General features: G+C 34.2%; 1 pseudogene; it reads left to right on the top strand.

Moving 5' to 3' along the window:
* Positions 1-17,684: 17,684 nt before the first annotated feature.
* LOC140596395 (procathepsin L pseudogene) lies at positions 17,685-19,197 on the top strand (annotated as a pseudogene).
* The last annotated feature ends 806 nt before the right edge of the window (positions 19,198-20,003 follow it).

The raw sequence follows: 20,003 nt of genomic DNA on the forward strand, positions 1-20,003 counted from the left end.
AAAATCGAATCAAATTAAAAATAATCAAATCGAAACGAATATAATCTAATTGAATAGAAAATAATCAAATCGAAACGAAAATAACCGAATCGAAATTAAAATAATTGAATCGAAACGAAAATAAATAATCAAAACGACAATGATCGAATTGAAACGAAAAAAAATCAAATTGAAACACAAAAATAATCGAATCGAAAAGAAAATCCAATCGAATAGCATCGAATCGAAAAAATCGATTCGAATTGAATCGAAAATATCGAATCGAAACGAAAATAAATGAATCAAAACAATAATGATTGAATCGAAACGAAAATAAATGAATCGAAACGAAAAAATCATGTAGAAGCGAAAAAATCAAATCAAAAATAATCAAATCGAAAATAATCAAATAGAAATGAAAATAATCGAATCGAGATGAGAAAAGTCAAATCGAAATGAAAATAATCGAATCGAAACGAAAATAATCGAATCGAAAAGAAAATAAACGGATCGAATCGAAAAAATTCGAATTGAAAAGAAACGAATTGAATCGACATGAAAATAATCGAATCGGATAGAAAATAATCGAATCGAAACGTAAAAATTCGAATCGAAAAGAAACAAATTAAATCGACATGAAAATAATCAAATCGAATAGAAAATAATCGAATCGAAACAAAAATAATGAATCGAAACGAGAAAAATCGAATTGAAAAGAAAATAATCGAATCGAAAAAATTCGAATACAAAAGAAACAAATTGAATCGACATGAAAATAATCGAATCGAATAGAAAATAATCGAATCAAAACGAAAATAATCAATCGATACAAAAATAATCGAATTGAAACCAAAATAATCAAATCCACATGAAAATAATCGAATCGAATCAAAAATAATCAAATCGAAACTAAAATAATCAAATCGAATCGAAAATAATCAAATTGAATAGGAAATAATCGAATCGAAATGAAAAAAATCAAGTAGAAGCGAAAATAATCGAGTTGAAACCAAAATAATTAAATCGACATGAAAATAATCGAATCGAAATAATAAAATAGAAACGAAAATAATCGAGTCGCAACCAAAATAATCGAATCGACATGAAAATAATCGAATCGAAACGAAAATAATCGGATGGAATAAAAAGAATAGAATCTAAACAAAAATAATCAAATCGAAATAAAAAAAAGGAATCGAATCGAATCTAAGAAAATCAAATCTCATCGAATCAATAGAAACCGAATGGAATGGAATCGAATCGAATCGAAAAAAATCGAATCGAAATGAAAATAATCGAATCGAAATGAAGATAATCGAGTTGAATAAAAACATAATCGAAACGAAAATAATCGAATCGAAACAAAAAATCGCATCAAAACGAAAATAATCGAAACCAAAATAATCACACAACATGAAAATAATCGAATTGAATCGAAAATAATCACATCGAAACGAAAATAATCAGATAGAATCAAAAGTAATCAAATTGAAACCAAAATAATCGAATCAAATCAACAATAATCGAGTCGAATCGAAAATAATCGAATCGAAATGAAAAAAATCGAATCGAATCGAAAATAATTGAATCGAAATGTAAATAATCAAATCGAAGTGAAAATAAACGAATCGATTTAAAAATTCGAATTGAAACGAAAATAATCGAATCGAATCAAAAACAATCGAGTTGAAACGAAAATAATTGAGTTGAAACAAAAATAATCCAATCGAAATGAAAATCGAATCAAAACGAAAATAATCGAATGGAATAAAAAGAATACAGTCAAAAGAAAAATAATCAAATCGAAATGAAAAAAATGGAATGGAATCGAATCGAATTGAAGAAAATCAAATCGCATCGAATCGATAAATATCGAATGGAATGGAATTGAATCGAAACGAAAATAATCGAATCAAAACGAAGATAATCGAATCGAATAAAAACATAATCGAAACGAAAATAATCAATCGAAATGAAAATCAAATCGAAGCCAAAATAATCAAATCCACATGAAAAAAATCAAATCGAATCGAAAATAATCAAATCGAAACTAAAATCATATCGACATGAAAAAAATCAAATCGAATTGAAAATAATCAAATCGAAACTAAAATCAAATTGACATGAAAAAAATCAAATCGAATCAAAAATAATCAAATCGAAACAAAAATAATCAAATTGAATCAAAAATAATCAAATCGAATCGAAAATAATCAATCGAAACGAAAATAATAGAAACGAAACCAAAATAATCAAATCGACATGAAAATAATGGAATCGAATCGAAAGTAATCAAATAGTAACTAAAATAATCGAATAGAATAGAAAATGATGAAATCGAAACGAAAATAATCAATCGAAATGAAAATCAAATCGAAAACAAAATAATCAAATCGACATGAAAAAAATCAAATCGAATCAAAAATAATCAAATCGAAACAAAAATAATCAAATTGAATCAATAATAATCAAATCGAATCGAAAATAATCAAATCGAATCGAAAATAATCAATCGAAACCAAAATAATCGAAACGAAACCAAAATAATCACATCAACATGAAAATCATGGAATCGAATCGAAAGTAATCAAATAGAAACTAAAATAATCGAATCGAATAGAAAATGATCAAATCGAATAGAAAATAATCAATCCAAATGAAAATAATCGAATCAAAACCAAAATGATCAAATCGACATGAAAATAACCAAACGAAATGCTGTGGAAGCGAACCGTACAGGCAGTCAGGATGCGGGAGGGACAGGCCATGAGCTCAACTCTCAGACGTGTGTGAGCTGTGCAGGCCGACGTGTGCTGGACACTTACTTACTGATGGGAGCTAGGACCGAGCTACACTCTCATTGAAGAAGGACATTTGCGATCTCTGCATTGAACTCAGATACACGAAGTAGAGTCCTGTCGCTTCCACATGCTTTTCACACAACCTCTTCCGGCACCTCACATAAATAAAAAATCTTTAAAAAAAATGAAAGAAGGTGTTCTTGATGTGCTCATAGTTTTAATTAAACATGAATCAAGTGACCTTTTGGCTCCTTGACATGCAGGATTCTATGTATTCAACATATAAATATTACACAGATGTTGACGTGTAAATATTACAAATAGAAGGAGAGCTAAAGAGAAAAAAATGTGATTTAACAAGAGAAAGGGGATCCCTGGGTGGCGCAGTGGTTTAGCACCTGCTTTTGGCCCAGGGCGCGATCCTGGAGACTCGGGATCGAATCCCACGTCAGGCTCCGAGTGCATGGAGCCTGCTTCTCCCTCTGCCTATGTCTCTGCCTCTCTCTCTCTCTCTCTCTCTCTTTCTCTGTGTGACTATGATAAAAAAAAACATAAATAAAATAAAATAATAAGAAAAAATTTAACAAGAGAAAGGCAGTAGGTAAAAAGAAGAAAAAAAACAAGTAACACAGAATACAAACCCAAAGTGAATGTACTATAAATATATTGAAGATCTTAATACCATCAATATTGCATAAATGTAAATATTAGGCTAAAAGTATTAGGTCTAGTAAAGATGAACTTTATTGGGGTTAGCTCAATCAAATATTTAGAAATTAAGATGTCAATTTATGTTAAGAGGATCCCCCCAAAATGCCAAATATCTGAATTATTAAAATGATATAAATATGTACTATAAAGTACATCTCAACTGTGAAGATCTTTTACCTTTAAATATAATAAAAGAGGGATCCCTGGGTGGCGCAGCGGTTTGGCGCCTGCCTTTGGCCCAGGGCGCGATCCTGGAGACCCGGGATCGAGTCCCACGTCAGGCTCCGAGTGCATGGAGCCTGCTTCTCCCTCTGCCTGTGTCTCTGCGTCTCTCTCTCTGTCACTATCATAAATAAATAAATAAAAAATTAAAAAAAAAATAAATAAATATAATAAAAGAAGGACAATAGAAAGAAATTTTAGTATATAATACAGTTCTTCCTCATTATATGGTAATGGAATTACTTTATATGAGAATCTGTGTGACATCCTATATGTAACCTCTGTTCTACCTTTATCTGTTCTATCTTTATGAACTTCTTGGTAGTTTCACTTATTAAAAGATTCTAACAGTATTTAGCTCTCTCTAAAGGGACCTTTGAGACCAAAATGGTTGCAACAGAATCTTTCTTTCTGTAAAAGATACCATAAAACAATTAAATGTTACTTGAGTCCTCACTGAAAACCATTCTCACTAAAACTAATGATTCCCTATGTCAATATTAAAATCTATTTTTTAACCTCATTTTGGACTTATAAAAATATTAAAATATATTTAAATATCTCATACTGAATATCTAGCAATAGCCACAAGGAAAAATAGCACAAATTTAATACTATTATACTAAAATACATTTTATCTTTATACTTCAATGTTTTAATATTAATAACAGATTCTATACTGCTTTATATTTTTTCTTATTTAATCATCTCAACATCCTTGTAAAAATAGTACAGATTTATTTTAAAAATAAGGAGAAAAGCTCATGGAATAAAATATTTTGTCAGATGAACATGCATCCATTTCTTCTATATTTGTTTCTCTATAATTCATTATTGTTGTTCAACTTACTTGAGATTATTTCTTTGAAAATGTTTTACACTTCCATAGACAAATTTATGGCAAATAGAAATTATTATTTTGTTCTTTCACTCAATAAAGAGTTTTAAAGTCAAAACAGTATAAAACTGAGCTTCAAGGGAAGAATTCTGTGGCTAAGTAGAATCATGTAAGGATGTACTTAAGAGTAGGTTGTGTGGTTAACTGATATCATCACTCCATTACTTCTATAATTTTTCATGATTTATATTGTCTTCTCCAGATATTTCCAAGCTAGTGAGGAAATTCAGAACACAGTTTCAGGGTAACTACTATGTTTCCTTTTAACTCCCTATAGTTTAACTTCCTTCACATTTTAGGAAGGACAAAGTCTAAGAAAGGCATGTTCAAAGAGAAGACATTGAGGAAAGTTACTCATGGCATTTATAATCTTGCAGATTTATTTTTTTTATGTTCAAAATAAACAGAACCTGGAAAATTACTGAAAAGTACCTATGGGATAAAGTTTGGCATAATTCTAAAAACAGAATGAAAAAAGAAAGAAGGAAAAGAAAGAAAGAAAGAAAGAAAGAACGAAAGAAAAAAAAGAAAGAAAGAAAGAAAGAAAGAAAGAAAGAAAGAAGGAAAGAAGAGAAAAAAAACAAAGAAGAAAGAAAGGAGAAAAGAAAGAAGTCATGTGAATTAGAAATGAAAGAACTAGGAGTAAATTTTTTAAAAAGGAATAAAAACATTTTTTAAAGTGTCCTCCAATATTTAAATACTTTATTAGGAGAGAAAATAGATCAATTATTCATGATTCATGACTATAGTTTTCAGATTAGTGTTTAAAAATTAAGGGGCTACACTTTTTTGACATTACAGAATAGTTAAGGTTGTCTAGAGATAGAATGAGATAGCTTTCTAGGCTTGTTTTCTCATTAATTTGGATGAGGTGGTTTCTAATATCCCTTTCAGTTTTACTATTGCAGTGTTATCTTTTTAAAAAAGATTTTCTTTATTTAATAAAGAGAGAGACCACATGAGCAAGGCAGAGCTACAGGAGAGGGAGAAGCAAACTCCCCTCTGAGGAGTGAATCTGCTGTGGGGCTCCATTCTAGGACTCCAGGATCATGACCTGGGCAGAAGGCAGATGCTTAACTATCTGAGCCACCCAGGCACCTTGCACGATATTATCTTCCTCTGGATATTTAGAGTGAGTGTAACATGAGACAACCCACCTGCATACATCTGCTAAGCAGTTTACAACTCCCCGAGATTATCCCCCTCTTTACATTATCCCTGATGAATACTCTTAAAAGTCGAAGTGAATTCAAAACAATCCTAATGCTGTCCCTGATGCCCATACCTCTCTTATTGCAATGTACCACTTTTTACCATTTATTATGTTTGTTTAGACATTCATTTATTTCCTTGATAGACAGTAAGCACTGCTTATAAATTGTAATTTGGGGGGAAGGATCTTCCATATTGAAATCATTTGGGGTTTTAAAAGGCAAATTCCTGGAATTGATTCTAGAACTACAGGAAGACTTGCCATTATTTTCTGTATGATACACTGAACTTTATTCTTTTAAATGCTTAGTGTTACTAAGCTACTGCTATAAATTCTTTTATTTACCTTTGTGTTTTCCAACTTCTGTCAACTCTTGGCCTAATCATTACTAATACCCAGCCTCAGCCGTACCGAGCTGCTGATTTATTTCTGAATACATCTTCAGGATATCAGGATATCCTCAGACGTCATCGTTCTGGGCAGGCTGATGTTAATCTTGTTATAAACCTTGCTCCCTAGGAGCTATTTTCTGACTGCTTTCTCCTATTTATGCCTTACTTAGGATCCTGTTTCAAAATAGACCAAATGGAAACACACTCTTGCCTGACTGATGCTGTGATCTAGAATATCCTATTACACACTTTATCCATCAAGGTGAACCACACAGCATCTTGAAGATAGCCTAAATCATGCCCACATGTGCTACCTCCCTTTAATTATTCTAATTAAGACTCCTTTTCTTCCAACAAATGACCAGCCCTATACCTAAGACTCTTCTTCGGTGGCCCAGTCCTAATCACAAATATGCAATTTTACTTCTTGCTGTACCCTCAATGAGTGGAAAGCCTGGCTTCTTGTAAAAGATGAGAGAGGGTAGTCCTAGCCTCAGTGAGAGGGGGCATTTAAGGTAACATTATCACAAACCTCAAAACAGTTTGTCCCCTTTTCTTTTCACCTCTCTCCCCCATATGCCTAGACAGGATGAAACAGATGCTCATTAATTCTTAAAATCCCTTTAAACTATATAATGTACACTCTCAGATTAGTGAGATTAAAACACATGGTAGTTATATAGTTTATAATGTGTCCAGAATTAATCAATAGATCAACAGCACTATTTGCAAGGTAGGCAGTCAGGCCTGAAGATTTTTTACCAAAAGCCCAAAAAGGAAACACTTCTCAAGTTGCTGTTGGTTATCATGATCTGCGCAAACAAATGGTATTGCTGCACAACGTCAATAGCCCACATTCTACGCCTTGTTTTGCTTTTTAACACTGAGAAGACCAACAGCTGTTACTGATCTAAGAAGAACTAAAGCATTTACAGTAGGTGGTACCACCTGTGCTTTTCTTATTCCACCCTTAAAAATCTGCTACTTTATTTTGGAGCTGGATGCAGAATATGGCAGTGACTCAATGTCAGGGGGAGTGAGTAGTCAACTCTGGCTTAGTTCTGATAAGGAGTAACATGACCTTAGTAAGTCACAACAATGTGTGTTGATGAATATCTTCTCTTGATTTTGCTTTATCCATTTCAAGAATCTAAGAAAAGACCATAAATAAAAAGGAAATTTGAATTCAGCTGACTTAACTGAACGAAAGATTTACAACCCAGATAAAATGCAAGATTCTATATATATGCAAATAATGATCTTAACTATTTCATGTTTCATTTTAGCTTCTTTACCTTAAACCCTAGAAAAAATACACTTGCCAAGTTACTGCCTACTTGATCCTATAGCTGTGGAATTTTAAATTTAAACAGGTTGTTGGTGAAACATGTCTTCTATTTCCAAGTGAAGTGTTTAAGAGATTATGGAAAATAGAGAATTAACTCAATTGGGGACAAAAATAGCTTCGAAATTTGGTAGCTTGAGTTACCTAGCACTTATATATGAAGTTTCCTCTAAATGCTAAATTTCAAAATGTTATATACAGAATAATTTAAGTCATGTAATACAAAACTTTTGACAAAAGGAAATGTATCGAGTGATACATTTACTTCAACTGAATCAGGGGATCCCTACACAACCATGAGTTGATGTTTCTGCATCTTGGTGTTCTAAATTAATCAATGTTATAGAAATTCAACTAGAATTTAATTGTTCAATGAAAAAAGCGAGGTAATAATCTCTTGTCATTTTTTTTAACAACTTTTCACATTTCCCATAGTAAATTGGGGGAGTAATCCCCCATAGTAAATTCCCCATAGTAAATTTCCTGAGTAAATTGTTTGCCAATATGGTATATTCTAACCCTGCCTATTTTTAACAACCTTTCTTGCCTTCTGAAGCAAAGAAACAAAAACGAAACCACTCTAGGACAATATATATATATATATATATTGCTTGAAAGCATTTCCCTTTAGGTGAATTACTTAAAATTCAGCCAAGTACAGACACTGTTTTTTAATTGCTGTTTTAGAAAACATTTGGACCTACCTGGAAATATTAAATATAAGTCTCATTTATAACACTAACAATAGGTTTCATTTATAATCATGAATAGAGTGTCAACTCAAAGAATGGCCCACATTTACTCCATCTGAGTTTTGTTTCTATTATTCACCTCACACTTCTCTGTTAGTTTTTGCTTGCTGTTTTCCAATATAATAATATTAATAAATAATATCATATCCAAATAGTTCTTAATTATGCTAGCACATTCTTTACTGATGGAGTGTTTAGTCAGAATTTTGTGTGTTTTTTAAAATTTTTATTATTTATTCATTCATGAGAGACAGAGAGAGAGGCAGAGACATAAGCAGATGGAGATGCAGGAAGCCCAATGTGGTAATCAATACCGGGATTTGGGGATCATGCCTTAAGCCAAAGGCAGACACTCAACTGTTGAGTCACCAGGTGTCCCATAATTTTGTGTTTTTCTTTCCAATCCAGTGAGACACATTTTTCCCTACAGAACATGTTGGCAACGGTGCTATCACACATACAGAAATCTTATGCTATTATTACATTATATGTTGGTATTACAGCAATGAATTTGTCTGGATAGCTGTAAAATATTTTTCTCTTATTACTATTTGTCATGTCCAGGGCATAGTCATGATGTTGGTGACACAGTGCTTAGATTCAGACTGCAAAATTTGGGGATTTTCTGAAAAGTGACTCTCACACTGACAGCTGAGACCCATTGCTAGGAATAGAGAACATCTCCCTGAAGGCTACATAGTTACAGTTCTTCTACATTAAGCCACCAGTTACCAATAATTACCCAACGTAAAGAACAAATCCTTCAAGTGTCTTGTTGTTGCTTCAAAAAGAATGCCAGGCTTTCCTTTACTCATCCACAATTAGTTTTGCTAACTTGAAAAGCATATGACAAGTCGACCGATCTATGAACCAGCTGCCATCTGATAGCTCACCTCTGCAAAATGAGAAGGGAGCTGATACCAAGATGCAGATTCATGAAAGACACCCTGAGAAAAATCAATGTGAAATAAAATAAAAGTGGATAAATGAAGTCTGTAATTAAGGACTTAACAGGAAGCATTTACTAGATGGAATAAGTTCCAAATGAAAAATAGTTTGAAAAGATAAGTCACAAAACCTGTGCTAAAAAAAATGGTAAAAGATAAAGAGGGCAAAGTACTTAGGAATTTCTATTTTACTACTGATAAGGCCACAAATGAGAATGTTCTGCCCAGAATTAATACAAAATTTAGGTGAATATGTTGGGTTACATCTCAGCCCTCTTGGACTCTTGTCTAAGTTTTTCTTTTTGGCAGACCAGGCTATCAAATTTTAGTAGATGAGTGAAAAATCAAATCATATTTCAGATAGTGAAATGATATGAAAGTGCCTAGCCTGTCTAGAATGGGAAAAGGATAAGACCATTAATTATAAAGTGAAACCACTTAGCAACTCAAGAATTGTATTTAGGATGCTGAATGTATAGTTGACAATAGTCATCCCTAAGAGCAGAGATCATATAATTTCATCTAGAAACAAGAAAGTAGATGTGCTTACTATACCTACTTACCATGCAATGTACCTACTTGATAACCTTCCATGTACTTATTTGCTTTTTGGCAGTTCATTCAATTAGATAAATTTGTATTAAGTACAAATTGTGTTCAAGGTACCCTTGAATGTCATGAAAGTAGGTAAACATGGTCACAGTTGGCATCACCTGTGTCAGTTGGCCTTAGGTTGCCAAATCTATTTTCTCTCTCCTTGAATCTGGGTTGCCCAGATTCCCCTTCAAGGGAATACTTACTGACTAGCTATGAGATATAGTCATTAGAGAGCTTACTGTGATCATTCTGCCTCAGTTAGAAAGAACCATTATTACCTAAAGTCATTCTTTTTCCTAATTTCAGTGCCTGAGCAAGACAGGAGAATAAGAATCTAGTCTTTGTGGTCTAATGCAGGATACTCTGACAGATAAGCCTTACTCTGAAGCTTTCCACATTGGCTGAGACTGTTGGATCTACATGCAGATCAACTTCTTCCTCCACCCAATCCTATTTCCTCTCTTTTTCTTTTATAGATGTTAGTTCATAATAAATAACTTACACCCCAACTACCATCACGGTATCTGCTTCTATGATGCTTGTTCTAGCCAATAAAATGTGGCCACTGTACCAGCTCTGAGACTAGACTTCAAAAAATCTTGCAGACTTTCACTCTGGGAACCCTACCAAGGCATCCTATCAACATGTCATGAGAGGCCAATAAAACAGCAATGAACCATATCAGAGGTCTTCCAAAGCAACAAGAAACCAATCAACCCAGCAGCTCACTGTACACACATAAACAGACGCATTTTAAACTAGAAGATGAGCCTAGCTGAGCCCAGCCCAAATTGCTAAATAGCAGAATCAGGAGCTAAATAAAAGATTGTTGTTTTAAACCATTGAATCTTTGGGATGATTTTTCATATAGCCAAAGCTATCTTATTATACAAGCATACTTAATATTTCTAAAAAGGCAATTTGTTTGAATTTTGATATTTTTATTATTTTTATAAAGACCCTATAATAATGAACATGCAATTATCATTTAGTATAGAGTTATTTTCAGCTCTAGTCACACAGCTCTGTGCTTATTGTGTGGATGCCTGGAAATCCGGCACTGTCTTTCAGCCAAGATAAAGGCATTTACCTTTAGGCATTTACTAATGATTTATCATGTGCTATTTAATACCTGAAACTCCCTTGTGGCTCTTAGGCCCAGTTGGTTTATTGATAGCTTACACCTTGTGTAACCAGTTAGCCTGAATTAATTATGTAAACAGGGTCATGAAAGACCTCACTGGAAACTTTCGAGTTGCTCTCCCCAAATTAGTATTTGTTTTACAAATTTTGGTAATTCAATCTAGAAACAAAATACATCCTTGTGTTCATAGCAAGGCTTAAGGCAGGTGCTTCTGGAAGTTTTGGGGCCCCTAAATCTTGCCTGAAGTCTCTTTTTTTTTCTGCTTTATAGTATCTTTTGCCCTTATTAAAAGATTTGCATTAATATGCTTTATGGTGACTCTATAAGTCTATTCAATTAACCGATGTGTTGTACTCTGCAGGCTGTGTGTGAGTGTTTAGGTGCTCTTCAAAAATTAAGAACAAGATTTGTGAAATTTTTCTTAGTATAGATCTAAGGAAACCATAGCTGCACAAGATCAAGATCAAAGTTAAATTTGTTTTCTGTTTTTTTTTTTTTTTTTTTTTTTTTGCTTTTTGATAAGGGTCTTTGTGTATGTGTGTTTATGTGGTTACATTTTGTTTGAACTTCTGGTTCTGGAGCAGTGTAAAGAAGTTCAATTACAAAAAAGGGAAAAGAGAAAACATGAAAGTCAGCTTCAAACACAAAAAGTAAACATATATTATTCACAAGTATAAGGACAAGAAAATAGAAAATGATTTAACATTATAATCCAATGACAAGTCAAAATAAAAATAAAACATTTAATAGAATCAACTTCACACATGACAACAATAGAACATGATTAAAGGATATTAGGGCTGTAAACAGAACACATGCCCAAAGTAATATCTTTTAAATACTGGATATGTTGCCTGAATATCCCTTGATAAAAATTCCCTGAAGCTGATGATTTAAGGATTCCTGGTGAAATTCAAACATGTTACTAAAATATGGAAACAGCTTATTAATTAAGCAATATATGCCCCAAGACGATGAGCAAAAATATTATTATTTTTGTAAGTTTCCTAGAGAAGAAAGTTCTTGATAAAGTTGATTGTAGCACAAAAGAGTTATGATTAAGTCAGCAAGAATATTTGAAGGTGTAGTGGAATAAAAGGACTAGAGGGTATGCTAGAGCAAAAAGTCCTAGAAACACAGGAGTAATGACTGAGAAAAGAAACACGGAAGATAATGGTTATTTTGACAAAGGAAGTAGTTACTTAATGTGGATCATGGTTTCTTCATAAATGTACAAGGGTTTACATTTACCCCATGGAGGTGTACTACAGCCCCATAGATCTCTTAGAGTATACTACACCTCGAATACTGAGCTGAACATAGTGAAAATACTCAATGGTTTACTGTATCCAACATCCTCCAAGTGCAAAATACTACTAGAGAGTGGCTTAATTCCACTAATATTATGTTACTAAGTATTATGGGTAATAGATTAATGAAACCTTTTATCCTTTTTCATGAGAATTTGACTTTAGGTTAATTTTCTAACTCTGTTCCCCTGGCAACTTAATAAGGTGGTATGTCCTCTATGTTTCTAAGCAACAAAGATTATGATTGAAAATAACCTCTGTTGGCAAATTTAATCTGGACTCAGAGATCTAAAAACTACTAGATAAGAAGCCATAGCTTCTTATGAGTATGATGATTCTATGCATTATGTCTTGAGAGGCCTCTAGAAGCTATGTCTAAGAAACTGTAACAAAATATATTGGCTCCTATGGAGCATGATACTTTTACCTCATGTCAGATCCTGCACCCACCGGACACACACATCCTCTTCTTGCAAGTAAGTAGTATAGGCCACTGAAATGTGCAGAAAATGAATGCTTGATGTTTCCGTCAAGCATTGGAAACTATATTTTTCATTCTATATCCTCCTCCTTAGTAGTCTGGTATCATATATGGCTTATGAGAGTCTTAGAACCTATTCCTCGATTTGGCAAAATTCCCTGGGTGAGTGTTACACTTCACATGTATGAAGTAATATAGTATGCTAATAAAATATGATCAGTTCATCACTATTTTGAACTTCATCATCTACAAAGGCCAAATGAGGTTACATTCATAAAAACCTGGGGTTAAGAACTGGGGATTGGGAATTCAACACCTTTTGGGGAAACAAAATTCAACCCATAATAGAAACATAACCTTGCAGGACTAAAATCATAAAGGTCAGATATCTTGCCTCATTATTTAGGCATCCCTGAATTTTGTCAGGTATTTTTAAAATTAGAAGTAGCATAGAAATAATAGATATTTCCTTCGATCACCATTGCAACTTTCTTCCTTCAAGAGTCAAATGATTTCCTCACAAGATGAGACCAAAATGAAGTGAACACTTCCAACCCCTTCTTACCCTCCAAAAGCTTATTCTGATGCACTTTCAAGACATCAAATTCAATAAACATGACAGATATTGAATAAGGAAACTGTATAAGCAGAACATTTAGAAAAATCTGCAATAATTTGTGAGAAGTGTCTATACAAGTGCAAGACACTGGTCTTTTTCACATATTCCATGAGTCAAGCCTTTGTTACAGTATATTTCTGATTTATATACTTGTTAAAAGAGATACAGAGAAATGGGGTACAGTCAGTTGTATGAAATCAGTAAATATTTAAAAGGTGTGAAATAGAATTAAAATGTCAAAGTCAGCTTTATAATTAAAAAAGCAAGTTACAATATGACAAATGACATATTCATTACAATTTGCTTCTCAGAAAACTAGAGGTTACCAATTAAAAACCTAAGTTTAAGTCTCTTATTTAAGTTTTTAACAATAACAAAAGCTGTTAAGGAACTCTTCCAAAAATCATCCAGATATATGTTTTCATCATATTTTCAGTCATAATTTCACTTTTTTAAAGAGATAGTTATATCTGGCTATCAGAAATGCTATCTGAAACATATCCCTAACTTATTTAATGTTACATGTCATTGTTTTCCATTATGATATGCCATAAGGAAATATTTAGTGCCAGGTTGAGTACTCAGGAAAAATTATAAATACACACTTGGCAAAGTTCCTGGGTTAATGATCTATGGGATAAATACCCAAACACCTCACGTTAAGCAAACTATTTAAAATATCTTTGTAGCGAAATTTAAAAAAAACTGTTATTGTTAAGAAGATTTATGAAAATCACATGGGATACTACTCAATAATTGTCAAATAAACCACTAAAGTTTACCGTATGCTTTTGCAAAAGATCTACTTGTGTAAAGTTTCTGAGCAAGTTTGTTCCACATTGTGCTAAATTATCATCCTGAAAAAACTCAGAAAGTTCCTCAAATAAATGATTCTATACATATTATGTTTCATTAAAGGTATCCAATATGTCACATAAAGCTATTGCTTTGGACACATATGTTTTAAAAAATACCAAAATGGTAGGAGAACTTAACATTTCTTTCCATATCCACAAAACTTCTTTTCTTTTTTTTCCCAATTTTGAGATATTTGACAAGATTTACTGTAGTATAATATGTCTTAACTCCTACATTGAACTTGAAGCTATTAAAAGTTGCAATAAAGACAGGGTAAGTCCTTACACCTCTTCTAGGTGGACTGGGCTTATTATTATTATGCTGTGAAGGATAACCATGTTAGTCCTCTAGGTTCACATTAGCTTTCTTTCCTCATTTGAAAAGGAACTTGTCTATGCTATTTTTTGATTAACTATCTTCTAATTAATCCAAATAGTCTTTGCACTGCCACTCTGAAAATTCCAAAAATTCTTCAATTTAATCCATGTTTAAGTACCTGTGAGAGAGGAGGGAAGAGCAAGATGGTGGAAGAGTTGGGGCCCTCAACTCACCTGGCCTGACAAACTTACCTAGATAAATTTCAAAACATCCTGAACACCTACTTATTCGACCTGAGATTCAAAGAGAGAATAGCTGGTATGCTACAGAGAGAAAAGTTTTGGCTTTCTAAAAGATAGAAAGGCTAAATAAATAAATAAGAATAAAGTGGGGAGGGGCACTCCGAGGAGCACAGCTCTCACTGAGCCCGGCACCTGGCAGGGGATGGGGCATCTCCCCCAGGCACAGACACCTGAGAATCAGCACAGCAGGCCCCTCCCCCAGGAGACCAGCTGGAAGAACTGGGGAAGAGCAAGTTTATTGACCAAGCAGCACTGAAATCTCCATGACTGAGGGAAAATCAAGGGAAAATAGAATCTAGAACTAGAGGGCCCCTTTTCCCCCCCTTTTCCATTATGACTCATTTTCATATTAGACTAAAAATCTCCAGTATTTTTTCTCTTTTCCCACCTTAACTATAATATTTTACCACCTCTTCATTTTTAAGTTTTTTCCTTTTTGACTTTCATATTTCTACAATTATATGTCTTAGATGTATTTTTCACTTCTGGATTCCCTTCAACATAATTTAATTTTGGGAGATATATGAGTTATGGGTTTTTGTTTCTTGTTTATTCTGCCTCGTTTTGTTTTACAATGGTGTAAGTTAATACCTTTTAACACACGTCAACATACACCCAGAAACAAGTGGAATAATGTGCTGATTCATTCTGTGAGATTATATTCTCTCTTCCTTCCCATTCTGCGCCCCCCTCTTTTATCTTGTTTTGGTGTTCAAAGTTGGGGCTTTAAATAAGTATTGATGGTATATATAAATTTAGGATAGAGCATCCTCTAACATACAGAACAAAATACACTCAAAACCAAGAGGAATACCCTCTAGGACCCCTCAGGTAGACTACATTATCTCCACTATCATTTATTCACCACCACCATCCCCCGCCCCCCCCCCCCTTTTTTCTCTTTTTTACTTTCTTTTTCTTATTCTCTGTGGTTTTTGGCCCTTTATTTTTACTAATTTGTTTTAAAATTTGTTTTTCACTTTAGTGATCCTTTTGTTTTATGTTGTTCTGTTTTATTTATTTATTTATTTATTTATGGTCTCTGACCTCTTCGGAATCATCTAGGGTATATTTTACTTAGGGTGTGGTTGATATTTTTGTTTCAACCCACTCATACAGCCACTCTGCACTGGATAAAGTAACTAGAAGGAAGAATTCACCAAAAAAGAAAGAACCAATAACAGAGTTACAGAATTTGGATTTAAATCCAATGTCAAAAAGTCAATTCAGAAGTACAAATACAAAGCTACAGATGGCTCTGGAAAAAAGCCTAAAGGACTCTAGAGACTTTGTTATTGCAGAAGTGAGATCTAATCAGGCCTAAATTAAAAAGAGATTAAATGAGATGCAATCCAAACTGGATTTCCTAACTGCTAGGGTTAATGAGGTGGAAGAGAGAATGGGTGACATAGAAGACAAGTTGATGGTAAGGAAGAAAGCTGAGGAAAAAAGAGAAAAACAATTAAGAGCCAATGAAGAAAGGGTTAGGGAAATAAATGATAGCTTGATAAGGAAGAATTTACATATAATTTGACTCCAGAAGAGACTGAGAGATAGATAGGACCACAAAGTATAAAATTTTTTTTTAATTTTTATTTATTTATGATAGTCACACAGAGAGAGAGAGAGGCAGAGACATAGGCAGAGGGAGAAGCAGGCTCCATGCACCGGGAGCCTGATGTGGGATTTGATCCCGGGTCTCCAGTATCGCGCCCTGGGCCAAAGGCAAGCGCCAAACCACTGCGCCACCCAGGGATCCCAGGACCACAAAGTATATTTGAACAAACCATAGTTGAGAACTTCCCTAATTTGGGGAGGGAAACAAGCATTCAGATCCAAGAGTTAGAGATTCCCCCCACCCCAATCAATACAAACCATTCAACACCTCACATTTAATAGTGAAGCTTGCAAATTTCAAAGATTAAGAGAAAATTCTTTTTTTGATAATAAATTTATTTTAGAGTTAGGAGTTCTTATGTCCTGTCTCCCTTTCTGATTTTTCCCAAACATTTAAGAGAAAGTTCTTAATGCAGCATGAGACAAGAGATTCTTAATTTATATGGGGAGAAATACCAGATTAACAGCAGACCTCTCCACAGAGACCGGTCAGGCCAGAAAGGGCTGGCAGGATATATTCAGGGTCCTAAATAAGAAGACTTTCATTCAGAATTGGAGAGAAAAAGAGCTTCCAGAATAGGCAGAAACTGAAAGACTATGTGACCACCAAACCATCTCTACAATAAATATTAAAGGGGACCCTGTAAAAGAAAGAGGGAGCTCAAGGAAATAATCCACAAAAACAGGGACAGAATAGGTATTACGATAACACTATAAATTCATATCTTTCAATAGTTACTCTGAATGTGAATGGGCTAAATGATCCCATCAAAAGACACAGGGTATCAGACTGGATAAAAAAGAAAGTCCCATCTATTTTCTGTCTTACAAAAGACTCATTTTAGACCTAAGGACACTTCCAGCCTGTAAATGAAGGAGTGGAAACCATCTACCATTCAGATGCTCCTCAAAGGAAAGCTGGGGTAGCAATCCTCAAATCAGATCAATTAAAGTTTATCCCAAAGACTGTAGTAAGAGATGAAGACAGACACTATATCATACTTAAAGGATCAATCCAGCAAGAAGACCTACCAATCATGAATATGTATGCTCTTAATGTGGGAGATGCCAAGTATATCAATTAATAATGCCAAGTATATCAATTAATAACCAAAGTAAAGAGATACTTAGAAAATAATACACTAGACTCATGGGCCTTGGCGATCCGTGGGGTGCACCTGCGCAGCTGTGGATGCCGCAGGTTTTTGAAACATGAATTGTTCACTCTTCTTGACTGCCCTTTGCTTGTGAATAGCCTCAGCAGCTCCAAAACTCGATGAAAGCTTAAATGCATAATGGTACCAGTGGAAGGCAATGCACAGATTATATGGCATGAATGAAGAAGGATAGAGGAGAGCAGTGTGGGAGAATATGAAAATGATTGAACTGCATAATTGAGAATATAGCCAAGGGAAACATGGCTTCACAATGGCGATGAATACCTTTGGTGACATGACCAATGAAGAATTCAGGCAGGTGATGAATGACTTTCAAAACCAGAAGCACAAGAAAGGGAAAGTGTTCCAAGAACCTATCTTTGCTGAGATCCCCAAATCTGTGGACTGGAGAGAGAAAGGCTACGTAACTCCTGTGCAGAATCAGAGTCAGTGTGGTTCTTGTTGGACTTTTAGTGCAACTGGTGCCCTCAAAAGACAGATGTTCCGGAAAACAGGCAAACTTGTGCCACTGAGTGAGCAGAACCTGGTGGACTGCTCTAAGGCTCAAGGCAATGAGGGCTGCAGTGGTGGCCTGATGGATAACACCTTTCATCATGTTAAAGACAATGGAGGCCTGGATTCAGAGGAATCTTATCCATATCTTGGAAAGGACATAGAGACCTGTAACTACAAGACTGAGTGTTCTGCTGCCAATGACACTGGCTTCATGGACCTCCCTCAATGGGAAAAGACCCTAATGAAGGCAGTGGCAACTCTAGGGCCCATCTCTGTTGCTACTGATGCAGGCATTTCCAGTTCTACAAAGCAGGCATTTAATTTGATCCAGACTGCAGCTGCAAAGATCTAGATCATGGTGTTCGGGTGGCTGGCTATGGCTTTGTAGGAACAGACTCAAATAATAAATTTTGGATTATCAAGAACAGTTGGGGTCCAGAATGGGGCTGGAATGGCTATATAAAAATGGCCTAAGACCAGAACAACCATTGTAGAATTGCCACAGCAACCAACTATCCCATTGTGTGAGCTGATGGACCACAAGATTAGAGGACTTGAGGACAGCATATCTGGAGGAAGTTTATCTTAAAATTGACCAAACTCTTATTGTGTAAGATAAGACACTTGAATCATTGAGAATCCAAGTTGTGATTTGAATTCTGTGACATTTTTATCATTTTCTGTGACATTACCACTACTTTAATTACTGCTATATATGGCTTTATAATGTTGAAGACTTATTACTTAATTCTAAAATTTTTGACTTCTTATTTATTCAAAGGATATATAAACTTTACCTTTTGAAATAAATTTTAATTCAATAAGTAGAGGAAGAAAAAAATAAAATAATACACTAATAGTAGGAGACTTCAACACAGTCCTTGTCAGTAAATATCAGATCTTCTAAGCATGACATCACCAAAGAAACAAGGGCCTTAAATTATACACTGGACCAGATGGATTTCACAGATGTTTACAGAGCTTTCTAACTGAACACAACTGAATACACATTCCTCCCAAGTGCACATGGAACTTTCTCCAGAATAGACCACACACTAGGTCACAAATGAGGTCTCAACCGATACCAAAAGATAGGATTGCCCCCCTGCATATTTTCAGACCACAATGCTTTGAAACTAGAACTCAGTCATAAGAAGAAATTTGGAAGAAATTCAAACACATGGAGGTTAAAGAGCATCCTACTAAAAGATGAATGGGTCAACCAGGAAATTAGAGAAGAATCTATGGATTCAGGGAAACTAATGAAAATGCAGATACAACCATTCAAAAAATCTGGGATACAGCAAAGAGGTCCCAAGAAGGAAATACATCTCAATACAAGTCTCCTTCAAAAAACTGGAAATAACTCAAATACACAAGCTAAACTTGCACCTAAATGAACTGGAGAAAGAACAGCACATAAAGCCTACACCAAGCAGAAGAGGGGAGATAATAAAGATTCAAGCAGAACTCAATGAAACAGAGACCAGAAGAACTGCAGAACAGATAAAAAAAGAAGAACAGGAGTTGGTTCTTTGAAAGAATTAATAAGATAGATAAACCCTTAGCCAGCCTTATTAAAGAGAAAAAAAAAACCCTCAAGGTAATAAAATCACAAATGAAAGAGGAGGGATCAGAACCATACCAAGGAAATACAAATGATTTTAAAAAACATTTTATGAGCAGCTATAAGCCAATAAATTAGGCAATCTAGAAGAAATGGATGCATTTCTGGAAAAATCACAAATGACCAAAACTAGAACAAAACGAAATAGAAAACCTGAAAGGCCAATAACCAACAAGGAAATTGAAGCAGTTATCAAA

The sequence above is a fragment of the Vulpes vulpes genome, unplaced genomic scaffold (assembly GCF_048418805.1).
Source record: "Vulpes vulpes isolate BD-2025 unplaced genomic scaffold, VulVul3 Bu000000642, whole genome shotgun sequence".
In the NCBI taxonomy this organism is placed as follows: domain Eukaryota; kingdom Metazoa; phylum Chordata; class Mammalia; order Carnivora; family Canidae; genus Vulpes; species Vulpes vulpes.